Genomic DNA, 21,654 nt, shown 5'->3' with positions numbered 1-21,654 from the left:
CTAAATTTGCCTAAAATGAGACCAGTGCTTCAAATGATTAAGAAGTGAAGGTCTCGATGGATTAACCTGCAGGGCTTGTCCGAAATGGGCAGGGCTGCTTCTTGGCTGGCTGACTAGAGGCAACAGAAATAGCCTGAGCTGACTACAGCATATGTATTGCACTGCAGCAGCCCTCCAGGGTTCCATGTTTTTACATCTAAACCCCCTGCTGTATTTGTGTTTGTTCAATAGAACAGCTTTATGCACTGGAGTGTGTACATGTGATGGTGACACATGGTGTTGGTGTGTTAACTCTTGTATGAAAGAGAAGAGAAATATTTAGGGGTTAAATAACTCCCATATGCCTTAATGGTGCAGTGACACACTGCAGTCTTTTAAAAGCAGGGCCCGAAGGGTAACTTTAGTCTATCCTAATAAACATAAAACATAATACCATCCCTGTCATGGGGAGGCCTTTAGTTGAAGAAACACTGCACTACAGTTTTGCTACAGTAGACCTTTGACAGCAATCAGGATCACTCAGAGAAAGTACTATGAAGCCTTTATAAGCCTTTCTGTGTATAAGTGGAGTACTAAAAAATGCTGGGTTGTGTGTTGGCTGTGGTGTGGAAACAATTCATAGCGAGCGCCATAACTTTTCAGAAAATAATTCACGTCTGGGATTCATGCAATTATTTAGAGACGAAGAGTCAAATGTTGAGGTCATTGTGAGTTAAAACTGAAAGCTGTCACTTGCACTTTCTTTCTCAGCCATTATGGACAGACGCACTTGTAATTTAAACTATATTTATAGTTGTTATTCCATAAAATTTTGACTTAAGAATCAGTATCTGATGGCATTTTTGTAACAGTATTCATAGTCAGTAGTCTTTTAATGCATCTGAATAGTGGAAGCACTGCTCCATATACTATTTTTAACTGGAAAACATGAAATATGAAAGAGCACAAATCAATGCAGAATGCAGTTTTCCTATTTTTTAACTGTTAGGACAATAGATGTCTCTTTCTTGCAAGTCAGCAATTAAATATATTGTTATGACAGTGTGACCATGATAATTCTGTGCAGCTTTACTGCAGCCACAGCCCCATAATTGCTCACATTACTGCAAGCTTTGGCCCACAAACACAGAAAAGACATGTGTACCTATATTCTTCCATTTCAACACCTGCATAACTAAATTTAAAGATTAGATTTGACAGTTTAGCAAACTGGTAATGTATGGTTTTACAGAAAACAATGAAATGCATTGTTTAAAATCCACCAACTGAAAAGCTTAAAGTCCATAAGCATTAAAACAATAAAGGAATTTAATGACTGGAATCTTCCCTCTCTACTTTGCTCTTTGAAAAACATCTCGCATAGGTAATTCAACACACCTTACTGAAACCAAAACTCTGACATGCATTGCGCTTTAAAACCTGTGTGTGTGTGCATTTACCTGAAACAATTTATCAAATAAACACAGATTAGAGTACAGCCTACACCTAATCCATAGATAAAGTCTGTGGTCTGACTAGAACTACACACAGTGAGAAAATGCAATTCTGACCTCTCTGATAACAGCCCCATTCAGCAGAGCTGAAACGACCACATGGTTTGAAATGAGGTTTACATTACACAGGAGGCAGGATGGTTAACCTTATGAAAAAAGGAAGCAGGGACTTTCAATTAAGCATGGATTTATGGCAACAGTGACTTTTGTATATGTTGTGGAAAACAAATGTGCATCTAATTACAGTGTTGTTTATGAAACTAGCAATACAAACATTGCTGTATCTACATGCCTTGTGTCTAAATTTAACACATTAACAATAACTAATGCACACAATGCAAAACACGTTATTATCCTGCTGGCTGCTGTGTAACTGCAATCTTCAGGAGAAAATAAGTTCCTTCCCCAGAGTCCTCTGACCAGCTGTAGTTGATTTGTGTTATGTGTTCACAACAAATTCAGTCTTCCAAGTTAAAATAGTGATGTTCAACAGCTTCATCTATTGTTGCATGGCTATAAAGTAATGAGCCGATAGAATGATTGACATGCCAAGTATTTCACATATTTAAAATCAGAACATAAAGTAAACATGGCCATCCTACATGAAGCCAGTACAGTAGCAAGCACACAGGCATGAAATCAGCCAGTAGTCCTGGCAGGGTAACACAAATCTAATGCCAATACAGACTTGAACCGCCAATATCACCACAAAACACACAGCACAGTTGGCTAAAGGTAGGTCACGTAGTAAATTGAGAAGAAGAAAAGGTCCCTAATCAGTGTTGTAGTGATCAAATGACTATGAATAATGCAGAGTGATAAGAATAACTGACACTTCTACAATATAATGCTATCAACAATTAACCATCTAAAAACTATAAAAAACAAATATCTTTTAATATCCGCTTGTGAATCACAACTGGTTGTTTACTATTGATGGTCAAGCTGCCTCAGCTTTGACACTCTGCCAAAGATTAGCGCTGGAAGCAGGATACACATGAGTAAAATGCACACTAATAATCCATGTCAAAGGAGAGCATTTTGTCCCCAAAGTTACAGTTTCATCGTTTCTAACGACCATCGAAAGCAATCAGACGCCAAACTCTGAACCATGCAGGTGAGCTCTGCTCCCTGAAGAGGAGGACCTCGTTCCCCTCTGCTACAACTGATGTCCTGTTCCCCTCTGCCAATACAGGGTGCTGCAGTCTCTTTCCCTCCCTCTCGTATGACCACATTGTGTTAGACTGTAAATCTGTCCAAATTGCTTAACCTTAATTTGCTAATGCTGATTAAGATTGAATCAAGATCCTTTTTCAGGAAAAGAGCTGAACGAAAAATATCAAGTATCCTCGATAAGGATGAATAAGACACGGGCCTGCTAATTCAGTGTGTCTGAGCTGATCTCTTTGCCATGCGGCTTGAGTTTCATTTAGAAAAAAAACTCGCCTCATGAGTTTACTGGTTGTTTTGGTTGGTTCATTTCAGTTAGCAGAAACACGGCTTGCTTTTCAGCAGCCCGAAACAGACAGGTCTCGCAGGAGATGATTCCCTCAGTCTGAAGGGCGCACAACACTGCCAGAGAAGGGAAGCTGTTCATACAATGCATTTCAGCACTTCCTGTTTTGCTTTTTCCCCCTGACATGCCCTGAACGTATTTTGCTGCTTCTCTCTTTGTGGTCTGTTTTCTCGTCATCATTAAGCGACATAAAGTATCACAGATAGCGGTGCATTGCAGCAGTAATAAAACCTGGCGTAGACTCCCAATTAACAACAGCCTCCACCTACATCAGTCAATATTTTCCTTATTTATGCAAACCAACCAAGATTCGTTCTCACTTTCTCTTGCTAACACACAAAACATTGCTTAAAAATCAAAGTGAGTTTTTATCCTTAAGCAATTCCTCCAAGTCCCACATGAATCCATTATGCTTCTCACATTCACTGTTAGCGGTGCTCCAATAAATGCAGTTCAATCATAGCGCATTATACAAAATGCCCTATTCAAAGTGGACACAAATAAAACTGAAAGGCCCATCTTAGATCCCAAATAGCAACAACAAGCAAATCACAAAAGAAACACACAAAAGACCCCAGCTCCTCTGTCCTGTCACACGTAAAGGCTACAGATTTAAAAAAAAGTGTCAAAATCTTTTATTCAAAATGGCCAATTCTTTTTTATGACTCGACAAGTGGTCCCATAAATGATCACTAATGCTGTAAAAATATTCAAACTGCCCAACAAAAGCAGAAAGACTCATAAATAAAAGTCATGGTCTGAGGCATGGAATCAACGTACCACCTCAAAGCAGTCCTGAGTAGGATGTAAATGCAAGGATTAAGGTCTGAGCCATTTGGACAATAAGCCTGATTCTACAGCAGAGGGAAGCAGATGGAGAATGACACACTCCAAACAAAGAGCCAACCTTTAATTTAAAAAAACTGAAACAAATCACGTTTACCACAAGTCAAACACTGTGGACTGCTGACAAGACAGCCAAGCAGTCAATGTCCCAGCCAATGAAAACAGCAACCGTTAGAGTGTCTAACAAAGGATGTGAGGTACAGATGTGTTTCTGATTTTAATCAGCTGCTGCAAAAGCAATTCAAACAAAGACAATCATTACTCACTGCTGATTGAAACTGAGAATTTCAGCACCATGGAGAGCAAACATCTCTAACTAAATACAATATACAGCAAAGTTCTCTTGAGTACAACAGATCAGATAAAAGTTTGCCACAAAGAGCAAATAACCACTGAGCTAGACAACACACATCATTTTATATGGACTCGCCAGCAGCTAGTACAGTTGCAGACGCATGTCCCTGCACCCATTCAATGCACATTGTGATCAAACAGTCCATGCTGAGTTACAAAATATATTACAACTCACAGCACATCATTACATCACTGTTAACAAAAAAGCCCCACTTCCCACAGGATACAAATACTCAGAGGACACCACACAAGGAAGATCATTCTCTCTGCTTTGGAATGTCTTGTCGTAAACTCTGCTTAGTACATCATATGACTTTAGGGAGAGACGGCTCTTTTTTCCATGAAGAGCACCGTCAACAGACCATAAAGCAATGCTAGACATATTTCTCTTTGATTAAAGACCATCCTGTTCCCTGTATTGTTATCTTTCCCACTTGCTGCTCGTTCAAACTGCGGCACCAAATCATATCACCCCTGCTCAACCCGAGCTGCTTTTTTAGATTTCATTTTAAATTTACTGAATAAAGCCCCCCAGCGACATATCAGAACTCTTTTTATCACTAATGAGCTGAGGCACAGCTTGGTTCTCTTAGCAGGGCCCGACTGCTTGTTCCACACACTAAGCTGGTGCTGTAACGGAGGTGACTAAGCCTTTACTATCAGGGCTCTCAGGCTTTGCAACTTCCTGCAAGAGGAGCTCATGCTACCAAGATCATAACACGATATCAGTGAGAAGTGACTGGTTCTCTTGAGATTGGGAACAGAAGGGGGTGTTACAGGGACGCTGGCAGACACTGTTCAGTCTTCTTGCGGTATCGTGTCTCTAACTCAATGAGTCATTTGTGAAGGTTGGTGCCCACTTGGTAACCACAATGACATGCCCACACTCACTCAGCCTGAAAGCTAGAATAAGTACTGCATGCGGTTAGTGTCACTGCCAGTCTGGTGGCGCCGTAGAGCCTGATGTTTGTTTGCTGTAGCATTCGCCTGCATGGTAACATATGATTCTATTTCAGTTGAACTCTCTAATTGAACCACTTTATGAGCACTCACCGATCCAAGCTACAAATGAATTACATCTGTCGGTCGAGTCAGTTTCCAATCACAGGTGTACCCTGCACGCTTGAGCCAGCATGATGTGTGGTTTCGACTGCTTTTCTGTGTTTTGGGCTGGCAAGAGAGACTGTTTGGAGAGAGCTGTGTGGGAGCTGTCGGACCAAAGCTCTAACGAGCTGGGGATGAAAAGCCAGTGAGCTGGACCAGCATAACATTTCCAATATAAAAGGTACATCCCACAGTAGCCTGGGCATGGTTTACACAACAAAGTTATTGTAGAGTGCAGTAAAGGCTTTACAGTGTTCTTAAAACACCATATATTTACAAAGCTCTATTTCCTCAATATTATCTTTATATCATTCTTTAGTTATTTATGTTTAACATGGTATTCATGTGGCTCTTACTCTTCCCTCCTACACTTAAAGCCCACGGATAAGTGCAAAATATTGAGACACATGCACCGGTTCATTGCATTGTTAGAAATGTAGCTAATGCCGTATGCTGGTTAGCATACAAGTAGACTAACAAACACATGGTGCAAATGATAGAGTCATGTAATGGACAATTATATGATACACGCTGGAGAAAGGTACATGATTCTAATTAACATCCACCAGAGGATATGTACTCTTTGATCCTGTTTTGTGTCCTGTGTGTGTGCTCATGTTTCATACCACAACACACAATAAGCTGTATGCTATAAGTGAAAAACATTTTGTAGAGCTAGAACAAACGGAGTGAGATGGCTTCTTAATTCAAGCAAAACCAGTGAAGACACAAACATTTTTGCACAGATAAACATCTCTCGCTCCCCTGTCCAAGGTTTTCCTTACACCGCATCTCACACACATACACATGCAGGCACAAAGGCAGCTGGCTGAGTGGTGGCTGTGTGCGTATGCAAGTCAGGCTGACTCTGATGTGTGTGATGGAGTGAGACGATGATGTGCCTCCAAAAGATCTCAGGAGAAATCTGATGAAGCTTCCCTGCAAGTGCTATGTGTCTGCTCACAGGCATGTGTGTGCTGCTCTGTTGTATCCTCTGCTTTTTATCCCTACGCTCTTAGCAAGCACAACAAACACGGGTGGATACACCCCAGTAGCCCTGAGGCATATGACACAAGTGTGTGCGTCTACTGTACTGTAATATCTTTGATTCTACATATGTCCATGAAGTCTCATAGTTACACGTACCAGTCTTACCGGCACATGATTTTATCATTTTACTGTCACTGATAGTGTGCATGGTATTTTGATTTTGATTTTTGACCCTATTTAAAGATAACATCTGTAGCTTTTTGCATGTTGTTTCCGCTCATTGTTGACATGCAGGTCAAATGTGATTGACTGACTTTATTAAGTAATTAAATTAGACGAGGTCAACAAGGTTATATATATAATAGCACGTGTTTTAGTGGTTTATCAACCATTTAGTCTACAAACATAAAAAACTAGAAACTTAACATACATTTGTGAAAACCAGAAAAAAGCATTGTTACAATTGTGTGTTAAATGTTAAATTTGCACCAGCTCTCCCATGACACCATAACTGGTACCTGTGAATTTGGTTTGAAATACTCGTATATGGAGTCCTCGTATTTCTACAATTGGCCACATTTGGTCACCACTGAACTTTCCCACCATCTATCACAACGTTAGCGAAAGTGCAAAATAATGTGTGTATCCGCCCTGTGATCCGGATCCACTCTAACTTTCCACTTTAATGGGTTCTTCCTTGGCCCACGCTCCTCCAAGTTTCATAAAAATCAGGCCAGTACATTTTCAACCCTGCTGACAAACAAACAAACCGACCTGAAAACATGACCTTTTGGCAGAGGTAATAAAAACAAGTGCCTTACTGTAAGCTATCAGAGCCCAGAGTGATGTCTTCAAATTACTTTTTTGTGCAATCCAGAAAAGAAGGATATTTACAATCCTAACATTTGAGAAGCGGTAACAGCTGTATTGATTGGTATTTGTACTTTCTAATGCACTTAAACTGTTAATCAGCTATCAAAACTGTCATCCACTAAATTTATGTCAACTGTCTAATCAACAACAAATCATTTCAGTTCTAAAAACAATGATCACATTGAACAGCATTGGCATTGCAATATTCAATATGACTTTTAGTCAATAACATGCATACTGCTTGCGATCCTCTTCCACTGCTGCGCATGTCAGTTTGCACTAGTGTGTACTAGACAAACTTCCTAATCAGATAAAGAAATCTCACACAACCCAAGCACACACATACAGGGATCCACACAGCATCACATTAATAATCTCCATTACCAATTACGGGTGATACGCCACAGCTTAACATGAAAGCGGCAATTAATCTGTTAACGCTGGTCAGTGGGTCATCGCAGTACAGAGAAAATATTGCTTGCAGGCACACAGACTGTATGCCCACACAGAAAGCAAAAGTATCAAGGACATATTTGCCTTTTTTCCCTTTTTTTCATTTCCTTTAAGTTTAATATCATTTTTCCTCATTTCTTTAGACATGCAATTCAACTGGTATTTTTAAGGCTCAGTGTGTGACCAGGCATGCTGTATTTCAGCACTTCTCAACCTCACACTCGTGCACATAATGTATGAGTTGTATGTCAGTCAAAAGAGGAAGTTCTGACTGGCAAATTTTTTACCTTTTGATAATCTTCAACTCTGCCTCTCTCTTTTGTGACTAGCTTGTCATCTTCCTTTGTTATTTTTTGTGAAGTGAAGCAAAGCAAGACAAACGATAAATGGTGCTAGGGAGGCTACCTCATACAGCATCTACATTGTGGATTCAAGTGCTTCTTTGGATTGAAAATAACAACTTGATCCATGCAGTGTTCAGCACGGTTTGTTGTCAATTGCTGATTAAGGCAGATTGAGCTGGATTATGTTTTTCAAGGCACTAACAACTGCCACAAACACAACAGACAGAGATACAACAAACCTACAACAAGATCTGGCAGTATTTTTCATGTTTGATAACAAAGAGGGTAGCCAACAACCCTTCATCTGCTCTGTCTAATGTATTAATCAGAAAAATGAATGGAGACTTAATGGAGACAGATGAAGCTCATAAACACAGCACATCACACTGTGATGAACAAACAGCCTTTCACTTTGTGTAAACTGTTACAAATACAATTTGCTGTAAGTCCTTTAGTTAAGGCAGGCTGATTTGATTTTTCTCATTTATTCTCACTTTTTAAAAATAAATTCCAGTGCAACATATCACACACACACACACATCACAGACACACATTGTCATACAATAACTACTTATACTACAAAATTCTAAAAGCATTGCTGCATAGCTTGTTAAAGCAAATGGAGGTGACTGCCTTGCTCTATGGCACCTTGTCAACCATATTTGTTAAACCATACTGGGGTTCAAATTGGCAACCTGCCAGTCATAGTCCAAACATGGTCTGCTTGGTTTGAATAAATAGCCTGATCTTCCAGGAAGTCCCAATGAGGGCAAGCTATAGTTTCCCTGATCTAAGCTCTTTTTGACACAGTAAGTAGAGCTGGGACATTAGAAGACAGGGAAAGGGGAGGGTTGTGAATGTGTGTGTGTGTGTGTGTGTGTGTGTGTATGTGTGTCTGTGTGTGAGATAGAGAGAGAGAGAGAGAGAGAGAGAGCTTCAAGTTTGGTTGGGGTCTGTGTAAATGGGTTATCAACATGTGTATGCTGTATGTGTTACATGTTGATGTCAGTGTGTCAGTGTGTGTGTGTGTGTGTGTGTGTGTGTGTGTGTGTGTGTGTGTGTGTACTAGGCAGAGCAGAGAGGTGACACTCAGTGAGCCACAGTAGCTGAGTGATAGAGCAGATGGACCTCACATATCAAACTGTCAAGCTGTTGCAGAAGACATTCTCTTCACCCAATCCATTCACTCCTCCAGTAGTTGTTAAAGCCAGAGAGGTGCAATATTCTGAAAATTTAATAATAATGCAAGAAATATCTCAACAAGGTTATCATACTGACATTGAGGGTGTAGTAATACTTCATCTTGGAACTACATATGGCATTTAAACTGCTTAGGCTTGTTTCTTTTTTTAAGATTGAAAGTACACAAAGGTGGACAACAGTAGGTTAGCAGCGGTTAAAACATTGGGTGCAATAGAGGAAGTGGATTTATTTCCTACCACGAGTAACAGAGATTGTATTGAAGGCAAAATCCAAAATCAGTGTATAAAAAATGATAAAATGGACTTTCATCATGGGTTGTTGGGTAACTTGACTTATAAACCATGTAAATGCCTTGAAGGTGCAATATGTAAGAATTGTACACTTGTCGAGGGTTGCTTAAAAAAAAAATGGGGACAGCATATCACCAGAGTAGTCGCTAACTGCTGCTCAGTATACTCTTTGCTGTAGCTATCTATGGCTACTAGCTACAGTTAGCTGTGAAGCTAGTGGCCCTATTAGCTGACTTGAGCCTGCCCAGACTGGGAGCACTGCAGGATCGCTGGTGTTTATATCGTGGGCAAAGGAACCAGGCTCAGGGAGAATATTTACGGGGTTATTTCAATCAAACCGGAGTTGGTGATGGTTGGAACAGAGCAAAGACGAATCAAGATGGTTTCGGTGGGGTTTTTTTTTTTTTTTGTTTCTACTGAGTTTGAATGAAGTGTGTGTTTTATGATGTGTTGGGGAATTAAGCTTGTCTTCATTTGGTAAAAGATAGAAACTTGGATTCAGAAGGTATACACTTGTATTCTTCTGCTTAATTTGGAAAATGTGCATTAAAATATTTCCCTTCTTGGCATTCTGAATGGTTATTTGTTTACTTCTTAATTTATTATACTTTCAAAAATTAAGAGAGCTTGTGAAACATAGTAAATTTGCTAATGGAGTGAATTTTCTTCCTCTTGAGGTACAAAGTGGAGTATTATGAGACAGGGTGGGCAGGAGCAAGCTGGTTAGCACGCAAACTGCAGTAGTTATCTCTGCAACACTTTACAAAGATGCCTTTGACATACCATCAGAACTTTTTCACACTGTTGATAATTTTAGTTTTTTTTTACTGCAATTCTTGTACATATATTACATAATGCACCTTTCATCAAGCTGTTACCTTCATATAGGTATTCACAGTAATCAGGCTATTGGTGAGCATGTAACTCCAAGTTTCCTTTGTATGAGATAATGCAGTACAAAGCTGAGATTTACGGCAGAAAGAAGAGACAGGATAGCAGCAAAGATCATAAACTGAAAATGAACCAGGGATATAAATATTTGGCTGGCTCCTGAGAGCTGGAGCTGTCAGGATAACCTCCACTGCGCCACTTCTTAATCCCATCTACACCTTATCCGCTTTCCTCCTGTGTGTCAACACCCACTCCATCTACTCTCCAATCTTGTTCTACACTGTCTAACCTCATACTTGTATTACCTCATCCTTAATTTTAAAGATATGGTATTAACAACATGTTAAACTGACAGAAATGAGTAGAGAAATAACTGTTGTGGCATTGTTGACTGCACTCTAACAAACCTACCAATGCAATAAAAAGGCACATTCTTAACTCTCTTCGCCCACACGTCCATCAAAACAACCCCTTTCCTGGTAAATCCATTATCACATCAGCAAATGAAACGGAATATGCAGAAAAGTGGGCTTCTGAAAGCTTCCCTCGACAAATATGGCCTTCACCCAATGACACTGTAGTGCAGTGACAATCAAATAGTTGAGCAACATGTGGCTCAGAATTTGTCAAAATTCTATTGGAAATAATATTGGTCATACACACGTCAGTCAATGAAAAGAACATGTTTACACTCATCCTGCTCATGTATGTGATTATGAAAGACTTCATGTGGCAATAAGATCCCTTTCCTGGTTATGATGTTTTTCAATTTATAATTACAACAATCAAAAAATTAAGATGTGCATGTATCTGCATGTACGTCTACTGAAGGACTGAATGAATTCTCCTTCAGGGTCAGAATTCTTTGAGCTTGATGTCACTTTGTAGAACAGGGATGCTGCGTAAACCAACATCAAGTGGTTTACAATGCCATCTGGAGCATTTTCCCTTGCGACAAAAAATGTCAATATTTGATTTTCAATTCTTTGTGCAAAGCAAAGATGATAAACACACTCTGCTGCATGTCATTTGTTCTTCACTGGCCTCACTAATTAAAGACACACCAAACTCAGTCTGAGAAAACAAAGTATGATGAACAACTTCGTATTAACTCTACATTAATTTCACAATTGACCTTTTACATTAAGCTAAATGAGTGCTGAGGTTTTTTTTGGTGTGTGTGTGTGTGTATGTGTGTGTGTGTTGTGTGCAACAGCTGCAATAACTCAAGTGTCATTGAGATGCTACCAAGACTGGTTACTGAAAAGAGAATCCAAATAATAGATTTCATTACAAGCTAGTTCTCCATAGCGATGTATAACAGCACTCTTGTCCAAGTGTTAAAAATTGAAATGACCACGCAGAAAAGGGAAGCTTGGGCTCTTGTAAATTATGAGTGCTGTAAAGTACTAAGAGCATCAAATATATATAACAAATGGTTTAACCAAACTTAATTACAAGGATATCTGAATAACAAGCTAGAGTAACTAGTAACTTGTTTCAACTTTTCAATGAAAAAAATGTGCTTTGATAATTCATAGATAGTCACATACAGTATATATGAATACATAAAAGTGAATGCAAACAAAACAAGCCTATGATCCTCTGGAGAAACTCACTTTATTTCTGTAAAGTTCCCTAATGCTTATGGTGAAGGTGGCCTTTGTTCCACTGTCAGGCAGCCACACATAGCCAAAGGTCAAGATAGCAGTGACTTGAGAAACCAAATCGTCAACAGTTCATTTCAGGTTCACTGTTTGTGTGGAGTGGTGCAAGCTGTGGTGCAGGAAACCTTACATGGCCATCTCTCACAGTCTCTGCCTCTGTCTGTCTCTCTGTCTGTCTTTGTTTCTCTTTCTCTCTCACCGTACAGCATGTCTATCCCTCTCTATCATCTCTTGTCTCTGTCACTCTGAGCTATTCCTGGATTCCACACTGAGGTGAAAGGAAACAGGAACGGCTGCACTGGCTGTTGGTCGCAGCATTTTTTTTTTTTCTCTAAAAAGAACCCCTCTTCCGCTTGTAACACACACACACACACACACACGCACACACACACGCACACAGCCAATATCCCTGTGTTAATGGCTTTGTTCCTTAGCCAGTTGGGAAGATGTTTCCTTAGACATGTTTGTGTGACGAAAGCCATTCCTGTTCCTGCAGATGGAATGCAGGGGAGTGCGTTTGCATGCATACGTGTGTGCATTTGCATGTGTGCTTAGCAAACGGCACAGTTAAAAATGAGATATGGTCATCTGGATGGAGCTGAGTCAGCAGGGTGCAGATGGGTCCTTTATCATAGCCATGTGGAGGAATATTCAAAACAGTAGCACACTCTCTGCTATCTGCCCTTTGTTCGGTCTCTTCTGCACCACAGCACCACTGGGACTCTCCCCAACTCCCTGTTGTGCTTACTGGAACCTTGGCAGCCAGCTTCCATATCGGCCAATTAGAAAAGCTTTTACTAAAGCTCCAGCCAATTGGATTAGTGCTACATTTCCTTGCCAGATGAGACTCTAAATGTGCTGCTGTATGCTAGAATCTGAGAACTGGTGGGCAGACTCCTGTTTCGCTGACAGGCACTGGGCACCAGAATACACACATGCTGCAGAGGCAGTGGCAGGAGAAAGAGACAGCCCATGACGTTGCTGTGTGTCCTCTGCTACTGAGTGTGTGCTACTGAGATTCTAAACTGTTTAAACCAAGAACATAACATAAAACTAACCAGAGCCCAAGCAGAAGAGGGACCGCGATGTTGCTCCCAGGCGTACATAAAACAGACACTTACACAGGGATGGATTTGCAGAAAAAAGAGCTGAAGATATACAGAGGTGACAGCAGGTACACAACGGAAGGAGGACAAACTTTAGCCTGAAAAAGGACAGAGAGATTAGGCATTTTAATTTTTTGTTGTATGTGTTGTGTATGTGTGCCTATGTGTGCCTATATGTGTCCTTAATCTGGGCCCAAGTAAATTCCATTTGTGGAAATTAAATCAATTTACAAATCCATTGTTAGTGCTTTAATTACTTGTTTGACACTAGGAAAATCAAAAAGATAAATACATAATGGTAAAAAGCCCTATTTCACAGAGAAAACGTCTGATCGATTATGCTTTTATGGTACTTTGATTTAGGAATGTTGATTTAACAAGGACAATGGAAATGAGTCTTGAATTTACCATGCCACCCTTTTCATTTTTACATGTGTGTAACTGAATGTCTAATTTTTCATACCAATAATAAAGTAAACATAAGTAAACAATACACGAAGTAAAAGACCAAAATCTATGTCTTATTTCTGAATGTAAGAAGACAAACACATTCAATGAATGGCCAGAGATGTCAAGCAAAATGATGAAGGAAATCAGAAAAAAAAGAACCCAAGAAATGAATAGGGCGAGAAATAGTAAACCACAAAAGACATCGAAATGTCGAAGAGCCAAAATCAATGTCAATAGAAGAAGATTCGCCAAAAGAAATGAGCAGAAAAACAAAAGTGATACCAAGAGAAAACAATGCTCATGGAAAGACACGGAAAGAGACAGAGACTGATTGTGCACCGTAATACCAGCTTGTTCGCCTTCCTTTTCATCCTCTTATCTCATCGATAGTGATAGAGAGTTCACTGCCAAGTCAATGCTTACGAGAAAGAGTCTGTGAAAGTGCTCATGGGGGCCTGAAGCATACACACTCAACCACACAGGTACACACACACACACACTTTCAACATGCCCTACCCTTGGTACTCTGCTCACTTTGAAAGGCTGCCGCTGGATATTTGTCCAGTACACTCCATCGCACAAAAGAGACATAAATGCACACACAGGTGGCACGAATGTAAAATCACTGACAATCTACCAAAAGCAAGGATGTACTGAGCCCATATCTCATCTCCCCTACACAGTCACAAAGACCACTGTACGCAGCACAAGAGGAGCATTATATGGCTGAAGCAAGCAACTACTGAGGAAGTATGTGTTTCCACTCTATAAATCAACTCTATCTAGGCAAGTGAAGCAGGGGCTAGGCATTAAAACAAAGACACGCCACATTTCTATCCAAGCAGGCCAGGTGTTGCTGAGGGTGTTAGCGGGGAAACCTGCTGTACATGAAACAGGGTGGAGCAGGGTGGAGCAAACAAAAATAACCCAAAGGCAACAGGCCATTAGTCAAGCCTGGAGACCACCAGGCACAAAGAACTGATAGTAAACCACCGAAACCAGCGCACACCAATGAGAACCACATGACCGCAGCAGAGACCGAATTACAGCTAAATTAGTCAGTTGATCAATACAGAAATAAAACCGTCCTATTTATTTATTTGTTTGTTTGTTTGTTTATTTGAATGGGACAGTGCATATTGATGAACATATTAAAACATGTAAAGATGCCGGACTGTAGCTTAACGCTAATTTCCATCCGCAGTCCCATATACATAAGAAAAAACAAATTAAGACAGTACAACATTTCACAGTAAGAAAAAAGGAGCATTACCAACATAAAACAAGTACTAACAGTGGGAAAAAATAAAAAAAAAAACATATTGTGAAACACAAACCATAACATACAAATAATTTGCAATGCAGGTTGACTGTGGGTGGAGAGCTAGCCCACAGGTAGGGAGACCAGTCCACACATTAAAATGTGAGAAATGCTGCTAAGCCTGCAAGCACCCAAGAGTTATTGTTTGAAAAGTTCTTCACACTGTACAGGCAGGAGTGAGGACCTTTGTACACTGACAAGCCGACAGGCCTGTTTTGGCCTTTCTAGTTGTTGTAAGACAGAGAAATCAGGTGTTAATTTACGTTCACCTCAGCAGGATTAGGTATGCCAACGAGCTGGTTCAGCAAAAAGAGGGAGCAGTTCAGCATTTGTCTTTCATTCACTTGAATATATGCACGCACACAGGGCGAAACAGTCACACACAAAACAGAGAAGGTATTTTGTTTAAGGAAATAACCTCAATTATGAAACACAACGCTTCAATAACTCACTTTTCTCGCTTCTCTAAAACAGTGCCTCGTGAACGTTCAGAAAAAGGGAAAAAGAAACAAGTAGCGAAACCACAACAATAGTTGGTAATACTAGATAAACACCTGTCATAGATCAAATAGCAGGATGTCCAATAAACAGGCAAGAACTGGAGGAAATGTTTAAGTTTAAAAGACTTGAATGGGTTGAACATCGGATAAACGATCGAAAGCAGCACACTGCGGAAGTAGGCTATCAGACACCTGCTATAAAAGATGATCTCCAGTCAAACCGCCACCTCGGGTCAACATCCTCGGCTGCTCTTCGCAGGATTATTCAGGTTCACACCAAAACATCTTCCGCGAACACTAACCGAGAACACCGTCACGACGGTAAGAAAGTTAACGTTTCATCGCGTGTAAAGTTCCTCTTTTTGTCCACGGGGAATGGACAAAAGCGAAAACAAGGACGGGTAAACAGAGAACGAAACGATAAAAAAGAAAGACGGGGGATAAAAACTTCAGCCTCTGCCGAGCAAGAGCAGGCGAGAGACCCGAAAAGAAATCAGCCACAACTCCTGCTCGATGAATTTTCTGTCTCGGGATGACAGCGCTGAACATGCGAGTAAAGCCGTGTACATTTCAAGGGGGGAAAACACGGCTAGAAAGAAAATATCAACCAACTTACGGTGTTAGTAACAAGCTGTTGATGGTCCGTCACTCCCACCAAAACATACAAATCCAAAGAGGCAAAAAACAAAAAAAATCCGAGCTCAGTCCGACAAACGAGAGAGCCGATCTGAGCTGTCAACGTCCAGCCGCAACGACAAGTCACAGACTACTGGTGCCTTGGCAACTGGGACAGCGAGCGCGAGCCCGGAGCCGCCTGCTGGTGCCGCTTTCGCTTCTCTCGCACGAGACGAGAGAAACGGGGAGAAATCCCTACAGATTGAATGGCGGCGGCAGTGCGCAGGCGCGGACGGGGTCGATTCATTCCGGTGGAGTAGGGTTGTAGAAAGGCAGAAACACAGCAGGGCAAATACGCTGCATTTATTTATTTATTTATTTGTATATTTTTATCTGAGGAGGCACACACAACCTCCAATCTGTAGACAACACTAACAGGGCTGTAGAGGGGAAAAAAGCCAAACTAAAGAGCAGCAACTAATTGGTCTGTTATTTACATGCCGCAGCGCAGCTAAATCAATTCATTTGGGACTACAACTATTGATTATTGTCAACATTTATTAATCTGTCGATGTTTTTCGGATCAATCGATCAATCGTTAAATCGAGGCTATAATATGTCACAGGATATTGAAACATGGCCAAGACAAGTTCCCGGAGTCCATGGTGACGTCTTCAAATTGCTTATTTTGTCCAACTACCTGTCCAAAACTCAATGGTATACACGCTACAGTGACATATATCAGTTAAAATCAGCAATTTCTCACACTTGAGAAGCTTATTTTCTGTCGTTTTTACTTGATTGACGAGTTAATGACTTAAATTATTGGTTAATGGGAATCAGTTGGTTACCAAATGAATTTTCCGTCGGTCGACTGAATTACACATTTTGACTAAACGTGTCAGCACTTAGTTTTACTTGTTCCCTGAAACAATAAAAAGAAGCACAAAGTATTTGACTGTATCTTGAACTGGACAAAGTAAAGACAGATTCAGTAGCCTTGGCTACATTTAAGTTAGAGTGGAGAGAAATCACGATTACACAGAGCCTGGGAGTATATCTTGACTATGACTCCCTCTCCATCCAAGAGAAGCATTGCTCTCTCCCAGACAGCCTTATAAATAATTCAGCAATAAAAGCTTGCCTCCGCTTGCCTGGTTGCATGCAGCACCAAAAGACGCCTCTCTCTCTGCACGGCGTCAATCTATGTGGGCCCTACCAATTACAACAAATCTCGAAGCAAAATAAAGTTCAATCAACATTCTCGTTTCGCAAATGGCTGTGGCCGCTCAGCCAGCTCAGTCAGGGATTACAAGGCTTCTGTCAACTATCAATAGCCTCATGTGCCTGCGAGAGACAGGGGGGCGAGAGAGGGAGAGAGAAGGTGGGAGGGAGGAGCGGGGTGGCGGAGTTTCAATGCGCAGACGGTGCAGAGCAACCAGCCCGATGATGCTGTTTGTCCTGTCCGCGGATCGGAGGAGAGCAGAGAATCAACGGCAAGAGACGGCAAATTGGATCCCAAACATCCTGTCCCAGAGCCCCGCATCTGAACCGCATAGGCCACCATCCCAGCAGAGCCGCCGGGAGGGGGCGAGGGCAGAAAAAGTGCATAGCCAGGGAGGAAAAAAAAAGAAATTTACCTGCACGCCGCTCCCGCTCAGCCTGCCGTTATTACTTCCCACTCAATGTGGCTTTCAGCGCTGCCGCTCACTCCGAGCTGAACGGGAATTTAGACAACGGGATTTGTTCACGTGGTCACGCTCGGTGCTCCTAATTGGCGGAGCGGCTCGAGCCGCTGCTCGCTCGTACCTGTACGGTGAACGGTCCGACGGCGCAGGGGGGGAGAGAAAGACAGAAAGCAGATTGGTGCAGGGCACTTCATGCATGATATGGATCGCCCCCCACCTCGGTGTGCCTTTATGTGGGAGTGTTTCCGAGAGAGGAGACGATATTACGTCCACAAACGATATCATATAGAATTTGTAACAATCTAATAGCTAAATATCCTCTGGGTTCATGATAGATAGTGATCCGATAAATTACGAAAAGTATAGACCATACTATGAACACAATCAGATCAAAGCATCGCTGGATAATTGGACTACTGTCAGATTATTGGTTGTTTTCTTATGTGCAAGAATCTTATCAGCATATCTATGCCAGCATGATAAGATAATGGGGAATTACACACTTACAATACTTACAGTAAGCGGGATTTGACTACTGTAACCCACGGGTTAGATTCTTTTACTTGAAAGATAAAGTAAACTGAGTGTTGGTGCCTTCTGCCACATCCCTTCTTATGCTTATACAAGGTGTCCTGTGTAAAGTCTGAAGGCAAAGTACCGAATGATTGCTCTAGTGAGACTGAGTAAAACTACATGTGATTCTTGAGTAGCATTTATTAAGACTGAAGGGGATTTTTTAAAATAAAAACGTTTTACGCCTTAAATCCAATTGTCATGTAAACAGCACACAAACTGATAGATTTCTCTTACCGTTTTTGTATTGTATACTTTTGTGCAGATCTCAGATGAAGATGATACAACATGAATGCCTTTTGGAAAAAGGTTTTTGCATCAATAACCTATGTTTTTAATCAGTTCATTTCAATGTCTGAGTAACATACTATTTGCCTCTTGTAAATAAGATCTTAATCTCAATGAGAATTCCTGATTAAATCAAGCCTATGTGAAAACTAAGAATTAAATTTTATAAATTACTGAAAAGGGTTAGAAAATCATTCAAATTTGGCTCTGTGGATACTGAAGTTTGGACTTGAGTGCTGCTGCTACTGCACATCATGATAATATCAATGACAGATCTGTAGATGAAGCCAGTCTTTACTGTGACATTAATAACATTAGCAACATCTGTCACACATCTGTCATTAGCATGACAGAAGGACTGCCATGGCCCTCTTTTGAATGACATACCAACAGAGTGACATATTCACATTTACAAACCCATAAGCCTAGCCCGACAACATAGACACATATGCCTCTGTCTGGGCGAGTACTCGATTCCGATTGGCTGCAGGGTGTCCATTAAGTAAGGGATTATGCCAGACGATGTGCCCATTATCAGGAATTAGTAGATGACATAGAGGCCAGGACCATCTGATGCACAGTCCACGCATCACTACTGAGTACTCATGGGCTTGATAGTTGTGGCTGGTGTGATCCAATTGCGAAATGGTCTCCAGTCTTGTCTTAATGTTAAAATCTCATTACTTACTGTAACACTTCATAGAAAATATCCGCTCTCCTGTATGAGAGTCGTACATTTGCAAGTTGTGAATGAAAGTTAGTGGCGAAATGGTAGAAAAAGCACACTGCTGAGTGTTGATTTCCTAAAGACCTGTTTCTTTTTCCTGGAAAGAATCATAATGCTGCACACCACCTGCTCCCAAGCACAAGATAATGTACACAAGGATTCCAGTATTGCAATGGTAGAATTTTATAAGTCTAATGTAATATTTACAGCCGTCATATGCAATTAATATATTGGATTTACAGTCATTTGTGCCTCTCTGCTTTGGATGTAGACCGCTGGTCTGCCAATACACACACACACACACACACATAAACAAACACACTTTGCAGCATATTTGAAAATAGGTTTTAATAGCATATCTGTGGTAGAGGTTTGTAAATGAGGCAGCGGCAAACCTCAGTCTACAGCCCATACCCCGTTCCCACTTTAACACACGCACACAGGCATACCATACACATGCAGTTATTCATCTACCTACTGAGGCCACGGCATAGTAGCAGTCAATGGTGCGGGAGTATTTTTAGATTTCATGTGGGTTGCAGATGCTGCTCTACTGAACCAGGTCACAGCAAATAGAACAGTGTTTTCACTGTAACATTCAATGCCTTTAAACTTCCTCTCAGTTTCCCCATAAACGTTTGCCTTCCCATGTTCGGTATCGATTTTCTTAAAAGAAATCCGAGAGCGGAGATTGTGATTATCACGTCAGTACCTGCATTGCGGCTCACCTATATGAATGTGGCCTCTTCTCTTCCCTGCGCTCGTATTTCAGTTTTCTTCATCGGCCCTGGCAGATTAGGCCGAGACACTCAACTGGCCTCCAGGCTGTTGGCAGTGATATGGCTCTATGTTTTCCCCCTACTCAGTTTTGGCCCAAATTAAAAGCATGTTGGGTTTTTTAGGGCAACGTAGGGCATTTATAATTGACTATGAAAAATCTGACACAGTTGCAGCACCAACTGTCGAAAATTGACAGTGAATCATCTTGCAAGCTTATAGATAGATAGATAGATAGATAGATAGAAAAGCACCACTTAATGAAGGTTGGTACAACCTGTCATCATAACCACCATGTAAGCTTGGAAGTTACTTCTGTTTTCCAGACTGGAGGGGTTCCCTTGGTTTTTGGAGTCGGGGGCGGAGATTTATTATCTAGGAGAACAAAAGCTGAAGAGCAGAGAACAGAGCAATGCCCCCCTCCTCCTGTTTCCTTCTATCCCTTCCTTCATCCGCCCCCATCATCTCTCCTTCCCCCATCCACACACCAACATAAACGCCTGCCATCTGACACCCCTCTAAGGAGTTCCTTTTTAGAGTTGTCTTCTAACACATACACACACAAACATTGTTTGGTTGTTGTGAGGAAGTGCTCTTATGTTCTCAATCCAAGTCAGAGAAGCAGGCCAAGTGGCATAAAGGAGAAACAGACGGAAGGACAGACAGAGAGACAGACAGACACCCTTTCGGCGCGTTAATCAGGCCTACGTGCGCATCAAGAAAGAGGGAGAAGCAGAAGGATTGAGAGGGACTTTCTGTCGGTGGACCACAGTGTACTGTGGGTCGCAGCGTGTGTGTATCAACCGTTGGTCATTTGGTGTGATGCCACCTGGCTGTCTGACCACAAGCAGGACACAGGGAGTTGTGGGCATGTGTGTGTGTGTGCGTGTGTGTGTGAGGAGTCTTGCTGGGCCGGACAGAACTTCGACGGGCAGCAGATGGTGGTGCCAGCGTGGCATCGGCAGAAGAGCAAGGTGGACTCACACACATGGATGCACACAGGCTGGCCTGCCTGTGGTCAGACAGCCAGGACTGCCAGGAAGAACTTCAATTGATACTCATCTGACTTTCATACACCCCCCTTTTGTACTCATTTATCAACTGAGTAAGTCTCCAGCTAGTTTTGCTTCTTTCATTTTTCTCCTCGCTTATGCACTCATGATTATGCAGACCACGGTTCTAATTTATTTTCTAATTAAAAAGTTTCCTCAACGTATTATGGAGGAAAGAACATGTCATTGTCAACAAAGGAATAATCAATCTGTTTAAGTATCTATAAATTAATGTCATTCAACACAGTACAATACTAGTGTCAAGCAGGTGTTTGGTGTCTTTGTCAGCCTGATTTGTTTTAACATACAGTGAGTATCACTTTTTAAATAAGAGCTCATTATAATGTTAGAGGGTCATTATGCACACAAACAAACTCACTCACGTTTGCACATACATAAACATACAGATGCACCAGCACAAACACACACTTTCAGGGGGCTGTGGCTGAGCAGCTGTCTAGGGAGTGGACGACATCTCTATTGTTGGAGTGTGATGGATGAGACGGGAGCTTGGACTATAGACTCAGGGGGGG

The 21,654-nt window shown here is 41.3% G+C and overlaps 1 protein-coding gene across 2 annotated transcripts in view; it reads right to left on the bottom strand.

Annotated features, from left to right (window-relative positions):
- Positions 1 to 16,217, bottom strand: part of LOC121622865 (spermatid perinuclear RNA binding protein) — a 74,269-nt gene extending 58,052 nt beyond the window's left edge. Inside the window, exon 1 of one of the 2 annotated variants that reach the window (XM_041959903.1) lies at positions 16,018 to 16,217. The gene's annotated coding sequence lies outside the window, so the exon portion shown is untranslated. The remainder of the gene's footprint in view (positions 1 to 16,017) is intronic. The other variant, XM_041959904.1, reaches the window with a different exon arrangement.
- Positions 16,218 to 21,654: the final 5,437 nt, after the last annotated feature.

Source organism: Chelmon rostratus, chromosome 19 (assembly GCF_017976325.1).
Source record: "Chelmon rostratus isolate fCheRos1 chromosome 19, fCheRos1.pri, whole genome shotgun sequence".
Classification (NCBI taxonomy): Eukaryota; Metazoa; Chordata; class Actinopteri; order Chaetodontiformes; family Chaetodontidae; genus Chelmon; species Chelmon rostratus.
The sequence above is the reverse complement of the archived record's forward strand: the minus strand, read 5'-3'. Positions and strand labels throughout refer to the sequence as shown.